General features: G+C 40.7%; 1 protein-coding gene across 3 annotated transcripts in view; it reads right to left on the bottom strand.

The window, feature by feature from the left end:
• HHIPL2 (HHIP like 2) overlaps window positions 1-21312 on the bottom strand; it is a 139973-nt gene that overhangs the window by 76808 nt on the left and 41853 nt on the right. For all 3 annotated transcript variants that reach the window (XR_002436839.1, XR_002436840.1, XR_002436841.1), the window contains exon 10: window positions 353-457. The gene's annotated coding sequence lies outside the window, so the exon portion shown is untranslated. The remainder of the gene's footprint in view (window positions 1-352; window positions 458-21312) is intronic.

The following is a 21312-nucleotide window of genomic DNA, read 5'->3' as shown; positions in this document are numbered from 1 at the left end:
GTCAAATAGGAAGATGATACTGCATCTAGACCTTTATTAAATGTGGCTACACTGTGCACAAATGTAATTAAAGCTTGGGCTTTGACTTGGCAAGCAGCCTCTATAAATAGTCTTTCTGTTACACTGTTCTCTCTCCTCAGTGCTTCATCAAAAATAAAGAGATGTCCTTCAGCTCTTCCCTCCTCCTTGGGATGATCAAAAGTTTTATAGCTCTGCAAACCTTAAAACAGCCAAATGCTATAGCAGTAATATTTAGATAACTCATTCCGGGGAGAAAGAAAATTATCTTCAAGGTGCTTTTCTCTCAGCAGCAAATGTTTTCTGTTTTCTTGCCTGGGGTGGGGAAACTTACCAGATAGGCAGAACAAAAGAGCGAGGCCCCATTCCAGCACGCAGAGTAAGGACAAAGACTCAATATCGTGGCTCTTTCCAAGTGGTGATCCATCTTCTAAGTGATCTATGGGAAAAGGAGACTTTATTGAAAAATGGAACAGTGGAGCCTGCTATTCTTTGCTAGCTGATGCATCATCTCATCATTTCTCATGGCATACATTATTTTGCTTAATTATATCTAATTTTTTTTGTAGAAATAGTTAATTCTCATAGCACTTACAAGAACCTGCCATGATGATCCAAGCCCATGCTTAAGTTTTTTAGCCAGTAAAGAAGGCAAACCTACCAGCAAATAGGTTTTTAAAAATACATAGATCAATAGAAATATGGTTTACTTTTAGTTCTACAAAAAAAAACAGATCTTTATTTTCTTTTGAAAATTTCCTTCCACTTCACCAGAAATATGAGTTGAGCTGACCCCTTTTAGCATTCAATAAACTCAGCAAACAACAAAAATCAGGAAAACAAATACCAGCTGCATAAACAACAAAAAGAAAAGATGACATCTAATAGTATTTATTTTAATACCAGAAATAGCATCCAAGATCAGCATTTTTAAACACTAGAAAACGGGAGCACTTCTTTATAGCATTCTAATGCTGAAGAAGATTTAAAAAATAAAAAAACAAATACATTTTTGATTAACAGATCAGCTGGCAAATCAATTCTGATAAAGGGAGATTTGAGCTGAGCAGCAGCCCGAGCTGGATCTGATCTTTGGAAGAGTCTTCTCCACAAACAGCCTCACAGCCTGAAAATCCCCAAGAAATAGCTAGACACATGAAAAAGCAACAGCAATATCACAACTGAGACAATCATCATGAGATCTTAACCCCAGGCTGATTTAGAGAGAGAGGTTAAAAAAGATTTGCAAGTGCTATTGTCCGTTTTTATGTCAGTAACACCCTCAAAGAGCAGCAGTGCACTGCTGCCACATCCAAACGCAATGTTTTGTGCAAACTTTCCTTATGCAATAGCGAGTCCAAATAAACTTCCAAACTGTCTCAAATTTGCCTGTCCCCCAAATGCCTGTAGCAAGTCACCTTCCTAATTCTAGGGTAAACACAAAAGAATTCCAATACAGAACACAGTTGCAAGTGAGTAAAATTAAAGAAGAACTGAGCTTCTCCTTTCTAAATTGACAGCACGATTTGCAAGCTGTAACAAAGAATTCCTGCCTGCCATTCCTGGAGCTGGGTAATGCATCTGCACAGAGTATCTGGGAATCCAGAAGCCCTCAGTCCTCAAAGATCACTGCTTAAAATGACTAATCTGAATCAATAACATCGACGCAGTTGGTTCTTTATTTGCTTCCAATGGCTACCCTTGTTGACTTACAGTGCACTGCATTTCTAAAAATCAAGGGGTTCTTTCTTTTCTTCCAGAGAAAACACTTATTTCAGATAATCTCGCCTCCACAAAGTTATTTTTCCATTTTCTTCAGTCACTTCTATGCTTGCAGGAATGTCTGATTATCCATAAAATACCTTCTGACAGCTCAGATTCATTACTAAATTACCACATTTAAATTTTTCATGTGCACAGGGCAATTACTTCTATGAATGACTGCCAGCAACATTTCACTAAATCTGAATGAATTTTTAAAGGATTCTAATTGCCACTTAGATGCCTCTATAACTTTTGTTTTAAAGGTTTTCATTTCTTTTAGTTCTAGAGTTACCTGTGTTCAACAAAAATGTGTTCCCTCTCACATTTTATATCACTGAAAATTATTTACATCAGAAGCAAAGAAATATGAAACTGGTGGTGCTACATAAACAGTTGGACTGAAGAGTAGAAATGATTCATAGCCCAAGACCTGAACATGAATAATTACCTGTTACCCTCATTTGGAGATTTTACATCAACTTACATTATTCATTTGGACTTTGGCAGGGGAAATTAATGAATACCAAGTTGACAGACACCTTAAAAAAATTAAATTTTTCAAGTAGTTGGGCCAAGCTCATACATACAGTGAAATGAAAAGGGATGGTGTTCAAGGAATGCTTTTTTACCTCTGAAATTTTAAAAGGCAGAGATACAAAGAGCTGTTCGGAGAGGACAGGTGTGCTTTTAATTACACCCTGAAGATGGGCTTGAGTTCTGTCTTATCTCCCAGCGGAGCATCATCAGGAAATTTCATTAACACGGTCTATTTTTTATGCCAAGGTTGTTAATGAAAATGCTAAATAAGATCAGAAATAAACTAATCATTGATGAACGACTCCAGCAAACTCCAGCTAGGCTGATGTTTCTCTTTGCAGCGCCACATTCTGTGTCCTGATCTTCAGCCAAGTGCTGGCCGCCGTCAGATATTTGCTATGTCTCTTTCCATTACCCCTGTTCCCTGTGAGTTTGTAAAGAGGCATCAACTCAAATGATAGCTTGAAAACAGCTGGATTAATGCCCCTGTATTTTGCCTAGAAAGTCAACCATTACATTTAAAAGGAAGGAAGCAGAAATGTATGTGTAGCATGTCTTCTGAAAGCTCTCCTGAGTTTATTCTTGAAGGCAAAACCGCCTGCTGCGTGAAGAGCAAAGGTGAGTGCAGAGCTCCGTGCAGAGCTTGCAGGTCAGGATACCACTGAGAATACTTGTCAGGTCATCTACACTGGGTGTGCCAGCCAGTTAGGCACAAAACAGGAGGTACTGCAGGTAGGGCACTGGGCATAGAGGTAGCTGCTTCAGGGACAGAATTCTAGCACCCATCTTTAAGCAAAGAAATAAACTGGTTGCAGATCCTAAAATGTCACAAAGATGAGTGGAAATTAAGGAAGAAAAGAGGTCTAGGAGAGATGTTTGAAGAGGACTCCCTCAAAAGGAAAATACTGCAAAACAAAAAAAAATGAAGCCCTTTGAAAAAGGGCATCATTTTCTTAAATTATATATGAAGCAAATGACTCACCATAATCTAAGACTCTTAGATTGGCTTGCTGCTTTTGCCACTAACCAACTGCAAAGATGTAGGTAATCCAGTGAACTTGTCCCTGACCCAGCTCCCATTTTCAAGGGGAAAAAATGTGGTATATTCACTTCTGTAAAGATTTTGAAATCTGCAGATGAGTGTGCTGCAAGTCATTTCTAAGCAATGTAAATCATCTGCTACAGTAACCTTTTTCACTGCAACTTTCAGCAAAGGCCAAAACCTCTGAGCAACGATTGCCAGCCATAAGCTGCCCTTGCATCCAACCTTGCACGGAATCCAAGAGGAGTCTTCGTCTGCTTCTAAACTCTAAGTAACAGCTCTCATAAATCTGTAATTGATAACTGTATTCCAACATTGAATATCATCCTCGACACTTCTCTATGTGCGTTACTGTCCAAAACGCACACCTACTGATGAAGAACACTGCATCGTAATACAGAGGCAATGAACGATGGGTCAACACTGGTTGAAGCTAAACCAAGGAAGCAGTAAACTGCCAAGGCTATTCCCTGCTTCCCGCTGGTCTTGTGTGCAGGAACTTAACGAAGCCTGGTCTTCTGATCAGTTGCAATACGGCTAAGCTTAGATGTGGTTTCAGCCTCACTGGTGTGCTTAGATACAGATAAATGCTATTTAAATGTATTTTCATTCAGTAGGTAGCAGGCTCTATTTTGCAATTGTTATGGCTTGATTTAAAAGAATTACAGATTGCTATGAAAACTGTATACGTAAAGGAAGAACTGTTTTTTCACATACATCAGGGCACAACCTCACATTTTCAAAGCTCTTCAACGTTTTGCAAATCAGAATCCTAACATAAGGACTGTAAAAGTTTGAGCAAACTACCTCGCTACATTCTCTTGATTTCCTTCTCCTTCAGGTTCCCACTTTAAACTCCCAGGTGACCAAGCAGTGAATGGCTGTGGTCTCCAAAAGCTTTGAGAGGGTCTTGCCTGTCCTGTCATTCTGAGAAGAAAGGTCTACATTACAAAGATTACTATTTGTCTCAATTAATACCTCATTAAATGTTCTAATAGAAGGTAAAATGCAAAACATTTACCAGGTTTTCACCTAGACATAACTACAGTGTGCGAATGCCTGTAATGAAGACATCCCACATGGTAACTATCTGAAAAATAGAGGCCGTTCCCCATTTGACTATAAGTCATGTTGCCCAGACATTAAAATAAACTGCATTCATTAATTTATGAGAACACTGTGATAACAAGAAAAGATGCTAAACTGAATGGCAGCTGTCATTACTTCTTGTTCCATGACAGAGGACCACTTCTTTCCTGCTAAAGCCACAGTGTAGCAGACTGTCACAGGCAAAACAGAGTGAACAACAACTTACAGTGGAATTGGATACAGGAGTTTATCTAAGAAACTAACTGATCAGAGCTTTTACCTTGCCTGATTATCTCACACACTCGCTATCCCCCAGGCTCTACTTTCCCTAAGTCTTGACTTTTCCTCCCCACAGGGAGATCACTGATAGTCTGGGAAAGCTGGGCAGAAGTTTGAGCTCTTGCTGTGCAGCAGTCGCCAGCCTCAGGAGTGACTGGCCAAAGTCCCTGCACACCTCCAAGAATTTGCCTCCATGCAGTTTTCTGATCTCCAGGATCTACGTCCACTGCTAGGATCTTTTCTCCAGCCAGGATCTTCACCTTCTTCTTCCTAGGTCTCTTTTTTTTCAACACTTCTTTCTGGGAAGCTTTCTTGGTTGGCTTCCTGTTTCTTCTAGCATCCTAAGCCTCTGATGTTTGCAGTCCAAATAGTCTAATGCAGAAGCACAACACATGATCAGCCTTCTCACTTCTTGGCTCTGTCTCAGGCCGGTTTATTAATTGAAGGATTTGGGACATTAATTGGAAGATCTGTGATGTGTCACTATTTTTCAGCCTAAATGTTACCAAAACTTACAACCAGAGCGTAACGACAGTAACTAGCAAGTAGCAGGCTTCTGCTTAAGAGCTTGAAAGTTCAATTTCAGACATTCCCCCTACACACACAATTATCTGCCAAATGCTTACACTCAAAGTTTAACCTATTTTTTCACCTAAGATACAGAGAAATAGGTCAGCCATGTTGAGACAAACTGAACTCTGCAGATCATTTCCACATATGAGCCATGCATCCCAAGAGACCAGTATGATAACTAGGTTAGGTAATGTGTCATCCTCTAGTCTTAGTTAACTCTGGGCACGTGCTCTGGAACCAGTCCAAAAGAAACAAAATTGCCTTAATGCAAATTTCACTGAAGTCTGTGGGAGGAGTTCTCTACTGGGAACAACTGGATCAGGTCTCCATCTTGGGCTATCACACTGCTTACGTTTTTGTCTTGCCTGCTCAACACTCAGCAGTGGTAAAGTATTGGCAAGGTATCACAAAAATTGGAATCTTGATTTATTTTGATTTTCTTGTGTATCAATAGGAAAGTAGAAATTAAACATGTCATAAAAATATTCCCAACTGAATTTTTAAAAGTTTTATGGCTAGATAAACATTTTTCTCAAAGCTGACAATGGTAATTTAAAATAGCTCAGGCTAGGAAGATTTAATGGATTATGTAAGACCAGAAAAAAAGAAAAAGAAACAACCAGAAAAGCTTCAGGCCTTCTACAGGACCTATTTTGCTCCAGTTAGATCAGTGGACCTAATAAAACTTTATCAGCCTCATATCCTCAGGCTACCAAAGCTACAGGAACTCTATTATTCTTAATAACTTAACATCTTACCAACACTGAGAATCAGACTTCATGAGCATGTTTCCCTTCAGAGAGGATATCTAAACAGAGGGAATCGTGCTTTGGAAGACTTAACCTGCCACTTATACATCAAAAGCATTTTCTTTCCATGGGATCTCAGAGCTTTCCAGTGGTATTAAATTTATGTGGTAAGACTAACTCTAAAGTTCTCAAATGTGACAATAGATAGCATAGCTGATTTAACTGCTTCTTCCCCAGTAGACTAAAAGAGTCAATCTGTTGAGTTTATCAGTGGCAGAAACTCTCCTACATGTGCAAATAACTGAACATCATATGTACAGTCAGAGCAGAGGCTGCTTTACACCACAGCTTCCATCTGTCAAGCTACAACCCCAGTACTGCAACACTCAAGTAGTTCAGAAATCTCTCTTATTATAATTCATTTCTTTGAGATTGGGGATATTCCATTATCCCTAGTATCCAAGTAAGGAAATCAGGCAGAGAGAGACGACTAATCAGTCTAAAGACATCTGAACTCTACAGAACTGCTGTAATTTGATCTTTACTCATCTGAGCCCAAGTTGGCAGTTTGCAGTCCTGACCAGTCCCGACCAGTCCCTCCTGGTGGATGGTCTTTGCCTCCACAATTCACCTCGGCAGGCCTTCTTCCTACCTAGCTGACAGAACTATTATCCATCGCATTGCTCATCCTCTCTTCACAAAGAACTGAAGAAGGATCTTCAGAGCTAAAAATCCGCAACACGTAGCTACATACAGCATGGACAGTCACAGCTAATGGCCTTGTACCAGGACAAACAGGAGACAATGTTAATAACAGAGAAAAAAGAAAAGCCTCAATCTAGCAATACACTGCTTTCTCCTCTTTTTTTAGACAGCAAATCTCTGTCTCTTTAATTACATCAGCCAGGATGTGAACAGATGCTTACTACACCCAGCAGCCTAATGATTCAGGCAAACTTTTAGCTATTAGCAAATCCTTTAGGTAGCTGACTTAGACAAACGAGACGTGCAGATTCCCCCCAACTGATTAACCACCGCGTTTGCACAGGCTTGGCTCATTCACCACAGTTGTCGGAGATACAAATGTCCTCAGCTGACAGCCCTGTTCTCAGTTATATCATTGTTTTGGGTTGAAAACAAAAACATTAGCATTCACAGACATCTTGTCTGGAGTTGGGACAAAATTCCCCCAGATGTAGTTGAGGAATTTCTGCATGAGATGAATCATAGGCTGAAGTTATTCAAATCAAGAAAAGGAAAAAACAAGATATGGGCTACAGTAATACCCAGCCCACATTTCTCTTAAATATATCCCATAGATTTATATACTGTTTACAGATATCTCAGTTATGAGGCCTGACTCTGTAACTGCCTCCCAAGGAAAGAAAATCCACACAAATTTTCAATGATATCTAAACAGCACGTGAATTCAATTTCTTTCACGATCAAACCCAGCTCCCAGCAGTTCCTGCTGCTCTGTCCATTTTCAGTTTCCACAGTCATTTCATCAGCCTTCATTTACAGTGATAACATGACACAGCTCACCCATTGGCTACTGCTCCCTGAATACCTCCAGCTTTACACCTTCTAGAAAGAAGATCCTCCCAAAATCCCATGCCACAACACATCTGTGCCTCTTGACAGCCTCTCCTGCACCGAGTGTGCACAGACAGCTCAAGAAGAGCAGAACTGATCTTACAGTCCCACATCTCTCATCACACCTGTCTGTGGCTGCTCTTGCCACATCTTTTACCCTGTCTTCTCCCACTGCAGTCTTTCTCTAATTCATAGAAACAACCCTCCACCTGATAATTACATGGCTTTCCTAGCCCATCTGTTGAAGAAAAACAGAAATGGAAGCAAGTATATAAGTCTTTTTCTTTATTTACTTTTAGGGTGCCATAGAATTTATCTTCAGCTCTAACTGGACGGATCTGAACACTGGAAAGATACAGACAGACTTTGGCGTGCCTGCTGCAACTAAAGAAGCATTTATGTTTGGAGTGGAGATGCTGGAAGAATGAAGTCACATTAACTGTCAAAGCTGAAGTTTCCCAACATTCTACAGGTCCACAAGACAACTACAAAATTGTACAAAGGATGTAATTCACTTCCAACTCCGTAGGCTCAAACTCTAAGTGTGGAGTCCCCCTCCACAAGAAACTACCCACTGTTCAGTAGGAGCTGTAGCCTCCAAGGTGCAGATCATGTTTGTAAACTTCAGTTATCTGGGAATAGTCATTAAAGCAGATGCTGAACACAACTTGCAGGATCAAGTCCTGAGAATGGCAGCACAGAGTGCCAGACTGAAAGATTATCAAAGATAAGAAGTCTCTTCCTTCAGGCATAGGAAATAGCCTTCAGAGCTGAGCTGGGGACAAGGAACATAGAAACTTCTTCCCTCGAAAACTATACTTGCCATCCAACGTTGCTTGTATCTAGTAAAAAGTCACGAGGCCTTAAAGGCCTTTGTGAGTCACATAAGCAAAAAAGTTCATGTGGTCCATTTGCTTGGAGGACAAACATTTGCTCCTGATGGTGAAAAAGGGCGCAAGGGGAAAGTGAGAAGAAATCTTCCTTCCTACCAGGCAATAAATCACTCTGGATTAGCAATGGGAGTAAAAGAGAAAACTGCATTGCTAGTCATCTCTCTGGAAAAAAGAAAAATCTATACTCTCATCTTGCATATGCAAATGCAGTGCCGGGCAGTGACTTTCCAGATTAGCAGATTGTAGCATCGCTACACTTATCAAATAGCGTCCAAATGATTCCCAAGGAACCAGAGCACGGATTTATCACCAGTGCCCTGCACTAATATTCCCAGTATTACAGCACCCTGAATATTTAACAGGAGAAATGATGTAAATAATTACATAATTATAATAAGAACTTCACAGGCTCTTAGGCTTGCTAAAATAAACAGTATAAACAGTAATAGAAACAGTAAACTATACTGTTTATCAAGTGATCAAGGCCTGCCTTGATCACTCTCAAGCTTTCAGAAGCCAGCAGTGAACAAATAAAGATTTAAGGAAGGTTACATGGGATCTAGCAAATAGTTATGCAGAGCACCTCCCAAACATCAGAGCTAGTGTGAGCCTGGGCATCATGGTGAGCATAGCTGAACAGCAGCCCTGACATCTCAATAATGAATGCAGAACATGAGTGGTAAGAGGTTAGGATGGGCCTTCAAAGTAAGCTGAGCAATTTAATGTTTAACCTAATGGGCAGTGCAGAGAGAAACACAAAGAGAGGAGTGACACGGCCAAAGGGACAGACTATGAAACTCTGTTAATCAGTATTTCTGAATTCAGAATTTCTGAGTTTCTAAACGAACCCATTGACTGCTCTTAGTGTTCTCCACAAAACCCAGCTCAAAATGGACAAACAAAATAATTTTCTTGGCTGACTCAACACTATAGAAGTGATTAAAAGGTTTTCAACAGCCTTTATCTTCTTATCTAATACCCTGCAGTGGAAATGAGCTTTTTACTTTCTTCACTGTATAGCCACAATGGTGATAACTGTATGCAATCTTGTCATTTTCAGGTTCTCACACTCTACTCGCACCTCTAATCTGCATAGAGTAGTGCAGTGAGCACTGGCAGGATAGATATTACCATCTCCTGTTTTTTCCCTTCTTCACTTCCTAGAGGACACAAACACGCATGCTGACACAAAGCAGAATCAGCAATACCTTGTTCCTTTCTGACAAATGTTTATCTTTGTAGATGCCTCTACTGCCTTCAAGTAATATCTCCATTTACTTCATTTCCTTGATTACGAAAAAGCTTCTAATACATGCTTAATCTTTCTCATTGCAGATTAAGCCTACAGATTGAGAAACTATTCTTTTAAGCATCATCACTTCTTCTATGTGGACAGGTCGTACTCTCATCTGTTTCTCAACACATTTCTGGATAGCTTAGATTCTCTCAAATTCTCTTATCACCAAATCCTGGTGCTTCAGAGGATTCTCCTCATTGTTTAAAAAAAAAAAAAAACAACCACAAATCTTCATCTATCTCAAGTCCCCATTGCAGTAATTATTGCAAAGCTGACCATATTCTTCCCTTTCATCCACACCCGTAAGTATAACTCCATGTTGGATTTCAAAACAAGTATACACAATATTGATAAAAGAAGTAAAAGTCTCCTCTTTTTTTCACATCTTGATTCTCTGAGCAAGTGATGTTCTCTTTTATCCAAGCATTCCAGTTCACATATAGCTCTCCCAAGAGGTTTCTTGATGATCAGGTAAGACGTACTGCTTACAACTTTTGGTTCCTTTCATTTATTTCCTCACTTCAGCATAGTCTTCATCTAAGAGGCAACTTGGTGTAGGCATTATTCCTACCATGTGTCACGCTGAGGTAAATTTTCCCTTGTGATCTTCAAAATTCCACCCTTTGAAGACCTCTAATTTTATGTGACTGGGTCCAGAGAGGGATAAATGTTTACAAGTTCTGCCTTGGTAAAACACGCTCACCTCCAGTCCACCCTACATAAGCAATAGGTTATAAAAAGCCTAACACATACAGAATTTTTGTCTGCCTGTTCAATGTCATCACTGTCATCACAACGTTAACACAACTGTTGACAGGCAGGCATTGCCAGCAGTGGGCTAAGTGTAGACCTTAATGTGTCTGTTGATTAATCAATTCCATCTCACAAACCCTAATATGACAAAAAGAAGCATAAATTAATGCCTGATCTGTTAATGTATGGCTTTCACATCAAGAAGTGCACCTATTTTAAATTTCTTGACAGTTTTAGTTCAGGCTTTGGAAGATAATATACTAGCTAAATGTATTAATGGTTTAAGTTTGATTTATGTTTGGATTTAATTTGCAGGGAAGTTTAGCACTGTTGAAAGGTGCTGTATCAATAGCGCTGGTTTTCAGCACATTTTTCTTATCAGCACTCAGATGTGAAGCAGGATTCAGCTTCACTGGTACTCAGTGCTTGTTTGTTTCCCAACTTCTGAGGAACAAACCTAACTAATAAATAATGTGGAAGATAGCAGGCACGAGAAACAGGCACTTTTCAGAGGGGAATTCAGCCACCTAAAATCTGCTCGCTTTTTCCCTGTTGTCTATAGAGAAAGCTCAAAAGTAGTTTTCCAGCTTCGGGTACCCCACTCCAGCTCTGTAAGCTGGCAGCATTTACAGCTCCAGGAACTTGCCCCATTCCCACTCCCATGCTGCTTCCCTTGTGCTGCCAGAAAAGACTGCGTTCCCAGTGTGGGGAGCCAGATGGGAGAACTGGGTTAAAACAAGACTGTTTATCACAGCCACACAAACACTCACATTGCCACAGGGAAGGGAACTGTACAGGAGTAACAGCCAGAGGGTGGTTAGCTTGTTCTTTCAGTAGCTCAGGTGGCTTCTTCCCTGGTTTAAGTGCTTGGGAAATGCTAATGTCTGTTTACTGCCTCAAATCTGACACGGTGAATCCAGATCTCCTTCTTTTTTCCTCTGTGGTACGCACATGGGCTGAAGTGGAACTATAAAGTTCAGCTTAGTTTTAATATAAAGTAATCACAAACAGGGCTAGATAACGCCTATCACATTCCTTGTAATGACTGCGAGCAGATGTTCTGTATTAAAAACTAATATTTACTGAAATACTTTCAAAGTTGCATCAGAGCTCCTCAGAGTATGTTAAAAATAAGCACGTGCAAAATAGTACATGTAGCTGGGAGCCAGATTCCTGCACCGAAACTACAGACAGGTATACAACTGTTTCTCTGCTAATATGATGGGCCAAATCAATCCCCTTCATCTAAACACCTCTGAACTCTGAGACCGTTTTTATCTGAAACTAAATTTGGCCAAATGATTGTTACTCTCCAGTGAGTACATGACCATGTACAGAAAAGTTCACTGCATAATCAGTTTACTGCATGAAGTAATGTAATAAACTGTGATTTAAATTTAATAGCCTAGGACAAATTTGCCTGTTTGTTCAATGGAGTGAACTCTTAACCTCTGCTCATTTACAGGGATCCGAGATTCCTCAGCTACACAGAACAATCCACACTGCCTCAGCAATTTGTAAAGAAATGTTTGTTCCCCCTAATAATAATAATAGGCAATAATAAAACAGCACATGTGGTTCTGATAAGAAAGAGCGAAATAGGATGGCCTCAAATTCCTATCTGATTAAGAGACCATCATATGACAAATCCAGCAGAAACGAGTATCTGCCTGAAAACCAGGGAAAGTACTTGATTTACAGCGCTAAGTGGATGTCTGCCACAATTTTCACACACTTGGCTATTTGGCTGACCTCTCCCAGACTTATTTTCTGCTCACCAACGGATTTCACATGTTTTTAAATACGGTGACAACTGGGAATTCATAAATAATATATCTCCACAGAAATATAACTGCCATGTTTGAGGAGTTCCGGCTCCAGGCTGGATCTGCAGCAAAAGCCAGACTGCTTAAGTTTATAGCAGCTCTCCACATTCTGCGGCTAACCTGTTCAAGCAGCCCGGCTTGTACTCAGCTGCCCAGATGTGGAAGGCTCAAGCTAGTGGCACCTAAACACAAGCACGAAGTACTGCCTCTTGCCAGCAAAAGTTACAGTAATGCATGACAAATTTAGGCACATTAACGCTACATAAAAAAAAAAAATCAAATCAGAGGAGGTGTGTACATGAACACTTCTGTTTAAAAAAGCAAAAATGAACTTGTTGAATTTCTGCTTGCATTGTCAAGAGACTTTTCCAGAGCCATTCATGCCCTTCAGATAAGAATGTCAATCAGCATTCACGGACTGGAGCATCACTTCACTCCTGGACTCCAGGGCGCATTCCCTGCACTCCTTATGCTTTCTAGGATAAAGCAAAGCACAGGAGTATATCACTTGCAACGGGACTGTTTTGGAGCTAAACGTTAGAAGTCTGGCTTGCTGGCTATCCTGCTATCCTTTCTTGCCTCACAAATTGTCTGAATTACTATCCTGGATAAGAAAAGCAGGATTCCCTCTACACCCCATGTTTTTTTATTCTAGACTTCAGTATGAAAAAGAAGTCAGAAATAATGAACATAGGAGTTTTCACAGAAGAAATACATTAATAGATATTTCAGTCATCTTGCCATCTTCCCTAATCTTAATTTTCTTCTGCAGGTTTGTTTTCTTTTTGTTTTTATGTTTCCTGAGCTACTGTATGCTGTTTAAAACACTCCGTAAGATCTGTCCCGATCTGAAATCATCAGTCACAGACTCACTGATGCTAAAAACCTCTTCCTGTGCCCCCTGTGCTGCTCCAGAATCATCAGTAGTCATCATGTTCTGCCCGATTACAACCATAAGGCACCATCTGAGCAGTAACTGCAACCAGACTCCCTTGTTACTCATTCCAGATTCAACAGATTTGCAATTATAATGAAGTTCCACCTCTCTTCCTGTAAAATACAAGACATGGCTCACTCAAGTAAAACTGTTCAGAATGCTATATTAACCCACTTCAAACTGTCAGGTCAGGTAAGACTTCTCAGCAGGCATGAAAATCCTATCATCTTTAACATCTCAGATGCTAAGAGCAACTTCTAAACTTACTTTAAATATTCCATGTAGTCACCCCATGCAAGTGAATTATAAGCGTCCTAAAAGTTTTTTAAATACTGAGAAAAAAGATGAAAAGCAGCAACAGAGGCACCATCACATGCAAAAACTTGGTACTCTGTGGGTGTGAGAACTGCAGCAGCCAGCCAAGGCCTTTTGGCACAGAGGAAGGGAGTCCTGTTACTCTCTTCACTCGAACATACGATCCTTGAAACAGGAGATGGGAAAGTCTAAGTCTGTCTCCCAGTCTAACAAGAAGCATCATTCCCCAGGGCTTTTCCACCCATCACTTTCCAATTACTCAGGCAGGGGATTCTTCTACCTCATGTCCTGGGAAAGTATCTGTTGGTGTAATGAAACTCGCAGCTACACAAATTTCCTACACATTCAGCCTGTTTTCCTTTCCTTTGTCTCATTCCATTTCTCCTAAACATCACTCTGAAAACATCTTCTCCTTCATGTGGCTGTTGACTCCTTTTCTATGCCTTCCAAAATCCCATGTGGCTTTCTTATGTATGATGTGGTTTTCTACTGTTAACAGTGTACCTGGGCCATTCTAATCTTTCATTACAATTACCAATGTAATCTCCAAATCTAGCTAAGGTAGAACTTCTCTGAGACAAATATGTAAGAAATACTAGAAAAATACTTCCCAAGTTGCAGGTTGGCACATAGTTTGAATTATTTTGCTTTTGGAGAACACTGCAATGTAAGAAGGGTGCAGTCTTCTAACTGCCAGAAAAATCCTACATACCAGATACCATCGATGACCGCCTCACAGACGTTTCCCATCCCGCCTGCCCCATGTTCACACTTCAGTTAAAGAAAAGGCTGCTCTCAGCACCACTTCTTGGACTCAACCTCTTAATTCCTTCCCAAACCACCAGTGGACTGGCCTAGCAGTTCCCAAATGGACAGTACTCAAGCAATTCTAGACATCTTTTCCACAGAAGCACTAACACATTTATGCTATGATGATCCTAATATCTTGGTAAACTGTTGAGACACCACAACAGCCTTTAAGCTATCTCATCCCCAGCAGAACAGGCTGCCGCAGAATTGAAGTACAGAAGGACACGGGCATAGAAAAGCTATTATGCTACTGCCACCTCTGTAGCATCTGAGCCCCTTTTCACTGTAACCTGTAGCAAGCAGCTTCTCCCTCCTGTGGTCTGTCCTTCCATTCCATCCCAGAAAAAAAACATAATGCAGAAAGAAAATCTGATTTGTCAGAGCTAATGGTGTTATTTTAATGTACCTTTGTTGTGCACCTGTATCAGTCAAAGAAACGAGTATTTGAAATACGGAGCAAGCTAGCTTGTAACAGTCGTGTGGAAGATTGAGGATATCATCAGGATAGCTAGGGTAGACCTGGGAAATGTAGGGCAAGCCAGATGCAATGAGTGAGTTAAAAAAAATGCATTCCTCTTCACTTGCAGGCTAAGAGGGTTCATTCACTCCCTCTCATCTGAGCACTGTCTGTGCTGTGGAGAACTGGGACAACTCATGATGATGTATGAAAGCCCAAGTGCAAGTGCGGACACATCCACCTACTCCTCTGAGCACAGGACAGCTCAGACAGAGCAGCCATGTGGTCGGCTGAGTGTATTAAGTGTTTCCTAATACCCTATGCATGCACTGGGAACTGTGATGGCTCTTTGTGAGACATTTTCCAGATACTGCCTGACTCTTCTGCAGAGTAGGCAGTTTGTATTAACATTTTAATAAATCGGGTCAATAATTGCAGCAAAACCCCCAATGCTCTGATATAGTGCTAAGATGAAAAAGCGCAGGCAACAGCACTTGTTTGGAGCATGTCCCAACATTACACAAGGCCACCTTTGCACTTAGCTGGGTTAGTACTTGTAAATCTCACCAAACTCAGTCAGAAGGTCATATTCATCTTCTTGAGAAATCCCATGGTGGTAAGAGTTGCAGTTCCTTGGGGACAAGATTGCTTCAGGGCTTGTTCCTAGCAAATACAGTCAGTGACTGAACTGCCTGTGAAAGGGCTGCAGTCAGGCAGAAGTCACAGGGGCGGCCAGGCTTGTACACTCCATCAGCACTGCTGCACAACAGGCAGATCTCAAAAAGGTCCAACCAGCAAATGTGCAGGGTAGGCACAAGGGTCTGTGAGGGCAAGGTCACGCTTCTCTCTGACCCACGGTATGTCCTGTTCTTTGCCTGAGATGGGTCCCAAGTCAGAGAGACAGATCCCACATCCTGAAGTTCATTATGTGCTCGTCTCCGCTTGGGGAAAATGCTAGGGGCTGTCCTTTGGACTGAACACGTTTTCCAACTCAGAGTCTGCATCCCAGCCACATCAAGCAGACACACGCCTCAGGATAGCTGGCACTTTCCTCAACATGGCAACAACACAGTACATACCATGCAATCTACCTGCTGCTGACAGTGAGCTTTATCTGGCGAGGCAAACCACCCCGGGTAATTTAATACAACAAACTGTCTTTCAAACACTGTAAATCTTTTCTGCTGCGTGTGGGAGACAAAACATAAGAGCCTAAACAAACAAAAAAGTTCCTGCTACTCTTTGAAATTAAAGCTTTCTTCTTCCTTTATACAGTGCCTTTCAAAGAGTTGTAGCACTGGTGGAAAGACCAGATAACTTTTTCAACACAGAAAATACTATAAAAACTGCCTGTGAAGCTGCTTTTAATTCCTTGCCATATGCTCCACTTCCTCCACTGGCTGTATTTTGCCTTGTTGGCTTGCTAAATTACAAGGTACAGTCTCCTCTACTGCTGCGTGGCTTATTGCCTTCACTGCTGCTGAAGAGGGATCCTGAGGGAATGGCAAAGCATTCTGTGTGCTGCACATAGGAATGACTGTCCACGCCAGCAACGCCTCTGCAACACAGAGACTCTTCTTTGCTTAAGGGTATAATAGAAATATGTGCTATCAAATCTGATGTCATTATGACTTGTTACTTGGGGAAATCATATAAGCATTTATTCACTACTGGATTCCATAGAGTTAGAACTTTTTTTTTTCCCCTTTTTTAATATAGGTAGGCATTTATACTTTTTTTTTAACCTAATCCTCATATGCAAACCTGTGTCAGTAGTTCGTTTCTTCTGTTTTCTGTCTTCTTTTCAGGCTTAAATCATTCCTTACAGAGAATAACTGCTATGACTTTTTTTTTAATATAGACTAGTCCAATTTTATGGGAGATTATTCTAGAAGCGTACAAAGAACTTGACCACTTAAAGGTATTAAATGCTCTCCAAGATTTAGACTTCCACCTCCAAATCACTCTAAAAAATGACAAAACAGTTTGGTTTTTTTGCTCAGAATATCAAACACCCTCTCTCTATACAGTTGAGGTTATAGACGTGGTCAGAATCAGCCTCTGCACTAAGTTTGCAAGATTTTGATTAATATCTCTCTGTAAATGGGAGCAGAGTTCAAACTTGTCTGAAGCAACTACTAAAAAACTCACGAAGATCACCCCCCCCCCCCCCGAGCAAATATGTCATTTTCCAAAATGTATATTACAAAAAATACTTAAGAAATAGGAGCAGTAAATGTGACATTTCATGAGATAAATCCCCGTCAGGTAAGCAGTTTTAAAAATCGATGCTGTTCAACATGTTGAATATCTTCTGTAATAGAGGAAATTTTTTCACAGAGGAAATTTTTTTCTACATTATAGTATTGATCATGCCCTGTCTAGTTTCCTTGTCAGACAACTTTTCTGATATTCCAGGATCTTGCCCTTACTTTATCAGTGCGCGACATGGTTCTTGACAAAAGCAGAGATAGACTCGACAGAAATTTACTTCTTCCATCAGGAATAAAAGCTGGCATCCAGAGGTATGTCTGCAGTGGATTTTCACCGACACAAAGAAACATGCCCTGAAGTGGCATTCTGACTGGGAGGTTTGAGCTTAAAAGCAGGCTTGTCTCTTTGCAACAAAAAAATTGACATCAAAAACATGAAATTGCAGAATGAATGTACAGCAATGCCTGCTGGATTTTACTTTGAAATAAGCCTCTTACTACGCTAGGAATAAGAGGAAATAGAAAAAAAGGAATATAGGTTGAAGCCCTTTGAAAACACCAATAATGATAATAAATAACAGTTACGGTGACGAAAAGGTCATATAAAAAAATCAGAACAAATTAAACCAAATGTTTTCACTGGAGCAACATCATCATTTGCTTTTTTCTTGAAGGCTTACCAGAAATTGGTCCAAACTGCAATTCAAGTTCTGGTTTTGTTTGAATGCTTTTTTCATGATAAGGAGCATCTGATAAAACAATGCCATATAAACAATGTTCATAATCATTTACATTGGGTCACAGCCAAATTCAGCTCCAGATTTAAACTCCAAACATGCCAAAGTTTAGATGCAGCCAGCGTTGTTTTTTTTTTATTCATTCTAATTTTAATAAAATTATTTCTAATTTCTATTCCATTTCTGCTTTCTGCTGGGAACTAGGAGAAGTCCCAGAATAGGCTATGCTGTACCATCCATTTATACACTTAAACAGGAAGAGAAAACACTAAACCCTGGAATGTGCAACAGGACTGTGAGTCAGAGCTGCAAATGGAACCTGAGTTGTGTACTTCCGGACCTTTAGTTATTTTAAACACATAGTCTCAACACAGAGTTGGCATGAGATATTGCATTTCTAATATAAACCAAGTACTCAGTAGCCAAATACAGCTCTATTTCCAGGAGCTGTGGAAGGATATAAAAGCTTTCCTGTAGCCTTGCTACTACTACCTACCCATATTTGTTTTGTGGTATGACAAGAGATGTTTGATCTCCATGAATTGCAAAATGGAGAGAAGAGGTCAGAGAGTAAGAAAATTAGTCTCTAGGATATTCTTCTAATGTAATAAATATTTCCATGACAGGCTGTCTCTATCTTTGTCCAGCAGTCTGGGCTCTGGGCTCTTGGACGAAGCCGGCATAGCTCTGGTGTTGAGGGACTGCACCCTTGCTGCTAAGGTCTCTACATCTCCCAGCCTGTTCCTGTGCCCAGTTCTTGTTGTTGGGGAACAGCCTGCCCCTGCTGCTTCCTGACACTGTTCATGGACTTGAACAGCAGCCCCATAGCCTTCCCCTAAAGTTCTGACCCCATCTAATCCCATACAGTAAGCAAGACCTGACACAATCTGAGTATAACAGCCACCTGGCTCAGGAACCTTCCTTTTATCCATGGCTATGTTCCCAAAGATTCACTTTTTTTCTACACAATGAGAAAGGAGGAGGGATGCAGTGGCTGAAAGCAAAGCTGTCAAATGCTGTGTTCACCTAAGTTAACACTGCACTGAGATCTAGAGATGAAAATCTCTCCATTGCTTTCTGGCATAGTGCATCTTAACATCTCTTTTCTTCAGCTGCTGCTTTAATAGGTTCCCTTAATGAGCAAGTACTTTAGAGAGCAAACTAACTAGAAGCACAGATGATAAAAACACATTCCACGAGAACATCTCACATCACTTCCCTCTCCCTGTTGGCACTAAGATGACTGTATGCTCCATGTTTTAAGGACTTAAAAAGAAAAAAAAAATCAACACTAACACGTTATTTTCACATCTCATTTGCATCACAGATGAATAGTTTTCACACAAAATCAGATCAGTAGTCCATTACCACCCATCCATTCTAAGAGATCAGGCACTGGGAGAATACATCTAAAACAAAACGAAAAAGGAAAAACTCTCCCATTCCCAGGCTTATTACCCCACAGGACAGGCTTTCAGGAGTAAAAGATTTATTTGCAGCTCTTCTTTCGCCCTTCTTTAACACTGACTAATACAGGACTTGATTCTGAGCCTCACTAAAATGCAGCCACGTACACAGCATAGCCTTCAAGTCTTGCACTGCATGGGAGTAAAAGGCAGAGGGAGACAAGCCAGGCCAACTCTTGGTGCTAAGAAATATCCTTAGGATTCTTAAAGTCCATAGCACACCTTTTCTTGAAAGTCTTGCTATTCATTCCTCCTCAAAGCAAATCATGCATCTGACTCTCAGGCAGCCATAGCTGAGAAACTAGAATGGGTTTCCCTGCACTTCCATGAGTTCACAAGAAACACAGATCTGAGGACAGCACAGAAGAAAGGGGGCTGGCTGACCAGCCGCTATCTGACCTAAATACATGTCTTAAGGTTCTGCCGCTGGCTTTGGCAGGACCTGAACAGTACAGAAAGGAATCCAGTAATTAGTCCAAAACTCACACCATCCTTACAACAGGCAAAGACCTGCTCAGGGTACTACAGGACCTGCATAATACCTTTGGAAGGAAATTCTTCATTTCAGCTGGAAGGGACATATTTCCACTATTACTGGATTAAGTACTGAGAGAAAAAAAATTCTAAATTAATCCTTTCTCAGTCTCCTGCATGCATATTTCCATAGAAAGGAGCAATTAGACCCTTGATATTTAGGTCAGCAAGCCAATTCCTCCCTCTCACACTTGAGACAATGCATTATAACAGCAATATCCTCATGAGATAGGAGCATAAAATACAAAATTCAGAACAAAAACATGGAAGAAGACTAGAAATAAAATTATTTGTGAGTCTAAAATGAGAAGATTCCATACTTCCAGTCCAGCAACACACCTATCTCCTTATTGTATTTGTACAATAAAATTGCAAAAAGAAAATGGAGACAAGCACAGTAGTTGCTGGAAAACATTTTCAACTATTGTATAACCTTTGCTACAGTGTTCACACTATGTCCACCTTGGAAAAGCAGTTGGAGCTTAGGGAAGGGAACAGACAAGGCACTTGGGGGCCACGGGGAAGGCAGTCTATGCTAATCATGTGGGGCAAAGAGAGGGCATGGCTATGTTCATCTCCATCACTCCATCTGAACGGGAAGAGGAAATCGCTGATGGATATGGCCAACGCATGCCTTGCTGAAGCAACAAGGCTGTTAAAACTAAATGCTACGTCTGTAGCATCAACTCTTCTTTTCTCAGGAGCATCAACTCATCCTGCAGGCTGCTCTTGCAATCCACCAGGAAACCTACTGCAACGTTGAGGTGCCTCTACATTATACGCTCAACTGTGGGACTGTAACCAATTAGTTTCCGCTCCGTTATGTCTGTGACATGCATCAGACAACTAAACATACACTACGTCTAGCTGAGAGGGGCTCAGTGTACCGCTTAACTGGTGCACTGCTGATACTTCATGTTCAGACAGAATGTTTTAGTCACAGACCCACACCACGCTGCATAAATATTAAGCAGAAAACACGGTTACATGTCCCTGTAATGGGAAATTCCTTTTATTGCACAAACTATACTGCTACAGTGAACGGGCTTCAACTCAGTTGAAAAAGGTTCACCCAAACAGTGAGGCAATCATAAGGGCTGGGTTGAACATTTCATTCTTCCAGGAAAAATGGTTTCTTTTTTGTTTTCTTTGTAATCAGCTGGCCGGGTTTTTTTTTGTTTGTTTTCGTTTAGTTTTTTTTTAATAATCAAAATGCCATATTTCCTGTCAAAATGCCTCTGAAGAATTACTGACAGCCAGACTCTTTTTAACAAACCAAAATGCTAAGCTTTTGAAGGAAACAGCTCATATGAACAGCACCCTTTGGTGCCTTTTCTGAAAAGCTCTGAATGAACTCTGAGCTCTCCAGCTCACCCACCTCAGGAAGCTGAGCCGAGTGAGCAGCTGAGCAGCGTGCCCATGGCTTC

The sequence above is a fragment of the Numida meleagris genome, chromosome 3 (genome assembly GCF_002078875.1).
Source record: "Numida meleagris isolate 19003 breed g44 Domestic line chromosome 3, NumMel1.0, whole genome shotgun sequence".
Classification (NCBI taxonomy): domain Eukaryota; kingdom Metazoa; phylum Chordata; class Aves; order Galliformes; family Numididae; genus Numida; species Numida meleagris.
Note: the sequence above shows the minus strand (reverse complement) of the source record. Positions and strands in the feature narration are given on the sequence as shown.